At 45.8% G+C, this 2500-nt stretch overlaps 1 protein-coding gene across 1 annotated transcript in view; it reads left to right on the top strand.

Moving 5' to 3' along the window:
* The first annotated feature begins 2149 nt into the window (after positions 1-2149).
* The window catches only part of znf706 (zinc finger protein 706), a 9576-nt gene continuing 9225 nt past the window's right edge, over positions 2150-2500 (top strand). Inside the window, exon 1 of the mRNA XM_083524665.1 lies at positions 2150-2303. The gene's annotated coding sequence lies outside the window, so the exon portion shown is untranslated. The remainder of the gene's footprint in view (positions 2304-2500) is intronic.

Here is a 2500-nt window from a genome sequence, read left to right as displayed (position 1 = left end):
AGTGTGTAGGGGTAGTGAGTAAGTGTTAATGGGTAGTGAGGGTGTAGGGGTACTGAGTGTGTAGGGGTAGTGAGTAAGTGTTAATGGGTAGTGAGTGTGTAGGGGTACTAAGTGTGTAGGGGTAGTGAGTAAGTGTTAATGGGTAGTGAGGGTGTAGGGGTACTGAATGTGTAGGGGTAGTGTGTAAGTGTTAATGGGTAGTGAGTGTGTAGGGGTACTAAGTGTGTAGGGGTACTGAGTGTGTAGGGGTAGTGAGTAAGTGTTAATGGGTAGTGAGGGTGTAGGGGTACTGAGTGTGTAGGGGTAGTGAGTAAGTGTTAATGGGTAGTGAGGGTGTAGGGGTGGTGAGTTTGTAGGGGTACTGAGTGTGTAGGGGTAGTGAGTAAGTGTTAATGGGTAGTGAGGGTGTAGGGGTACTGAATGTGTAGGGGTAGTGAGTAAGTGTTTATGGGTAGTAAGTGTGTAGGGGTAGTAGGCTTGTAGCGGTTGTAAGGGTGAAGCGGTAGAGAGGGTGTAGAGGTAATGAGTGTGTCAGGGTAGTAAATAAGTGTTTATGGGTAGTGAGTGTGTAAAGGTAATGAGTGTGTAGGGGTAGTGATTGGGTGTTTATGGGTAGTGAGTGTGTAGGGGTAGTGAGGGTGTAGGGGTAGTAAGTGTGTAGGGGTATTGAGTGTGTAGGGGTAGTGATTGGGTGTTTATGGGTAGTGAGTGTGTAGGGGTAGTAAGTGTGTAGGGGTAGTGATTGGGTGTTTATGGGTAGTGAGGGTGTAGGTGTAGTGAGGGTGTAGGTGTAGTGAGGGTGTAGGGGTAGTAAGTGTGTAGAGGTAGTGAGTGTATAGGAGTAGTATGTATGTAGAGATAGTGAGTAATTGTGTAAGAGTAGTGAGTAAGTCTGAATGGGTAGTGAGTGTGTAAGGTTAGTGAGTGTGTAGGTGTAGTATGTGTGTAAGGGTAGTGAGTAAGTGTGTAGGTGTAGTATGTGTATGGGGTAGTGAGTAATTGTGTAGGGGTAGTGAGTGTGTATGGGGTAGTGAGTGTGTAGGGGTAGTGATTTAGTGTGTAGGGATAGTGAGTGTGTAGGTGTAGTATGTGTGTAAGGGTAGTGAGTAAGTGTGTAGGGGTAGTGAGTGTGTAGGTGTAGTATGTGTATGGGTTAGTGAGTAATTGTGTAGGGGTAGTGAGTGTGTAGGGGTAGTGAGGAAATTGTAGGGGCAGGGAGTGTGTAGGGGTAATGAATAAGTGTGTAGTGGTAGTGATTAATTGTGTAAGGGTAGTGTTTGTAGGGGTAGTGAGTACATGTGAGGAGTAGTGAGTGTGCAGTGGTAATGAGAATGTCAAAGTAGTAAGTAAGTGTGCAAGGGTAGTGAGTGTGTAGGGGTAGTGCTGTGTGTAGGGGTAGTGAGGTAGTGAATGTGTAGGAGTAGTGAGGTAGTGAGTGTAAAGGGGTTGTGGGTGTGTACAGGTAGTGAGTGTGTAGGGGTAGTGAGTTAGTATGAGTAGTGAGGTAGTGAGTGTGTAGAGGTAGTGAGTGTGTAGGGGTAGTGAGGTAGTGAGTGTGTAGGGGTATTGGGGGAGTGATTGTGTGGGTGTGAAGGTGTAGAAGTAGTGAGGTAGTGAGTGTGAAGGGGTAGTAAGCGTGTAGTGGTTGTAATGTGTGTAGAGGTAGTGAGTGTGTAGGGGTATTGAGTGTGAAGGGGTAGTGAGGTAGTGAGTGTGAAGGGGTTGTGAGTGTGTAGGGGTAGTGAGTTAGTATGAGTAGTGAGGTAGTGAGTGTGTAAGGGTAGTGAGGGTGTAGGTGTAGTGAGGGTGTAGGGGTAGTAAGTGTGTAGAGGTAGTGAGTGTATAGGAGTAGTGTGTATGTAGGGGTATTGAGTAATTGTGTAAGAGTAGTGAGTAAGTCTGAATGGGTAGTGAGTGTGTAAGGGTAGTGAGTTAGTGTGTAGGGGTAGCGATTAAGTGTGTAGGTGTAGTATGTGTGTAGGTGTAGTATGTGTGTAAGGGTAATGAGTGTGTAGAGGTAGTAAGTGTGTAGGGGTAGTGAGGTAGTGAGTGTGTAGGGGTATTGGGAGTGTAGGGGTAGTGAGGTAGTGTGTAAGGATAGTGAGGTAGTGAATGTGTAGGGGAAGTAAGGTAGTGTGTGTGTAGGGGTAGTAAGTGTGTACAGGTAGTGGAGTAGTTACTAGGGTAAGTGAACAGGCTGTGATTTGGGACGCGTCCCGGGCTGGTCCCTGCTCCTGTAGGTGTGGGAAGTGTTCTATATCACCGCAGCTGTGAAGTTCACTCTGAGTCTCTCCTTCGTGTTTGTAAGTAATATATGTATTTATTTTGTTTTAACACATTTGACTTTTAAATTGATTGTAATTTCTTTTTTTTTTTAAAGGTTTCCGAAGCGCGCTGTGTTCCCGCTAGCAGAGCGGCTAACGCTAAGCTCGCGTGCTAACAGCTGTTCTTAAAATTACTCGATTTTCCCCGAAACCTTTACAACATTAAAGAGCTGGTT

This window comes from Silurus aristotelis, assembly GCF_946808225.1.
Source record: "Silurus aristotelis genome assembly, chromosome: 21".
Lineage (NCBI taxonomy): Eukaryota > Metazoa > Chordata > Actinopteri > Siluriformes > Siluridae > Silurus > Silurus aristotelis.
Note: the sequence above shows the minus strand (reverse complement) of the source record. Positions and strands in the feature narration are given on the sequence as shown.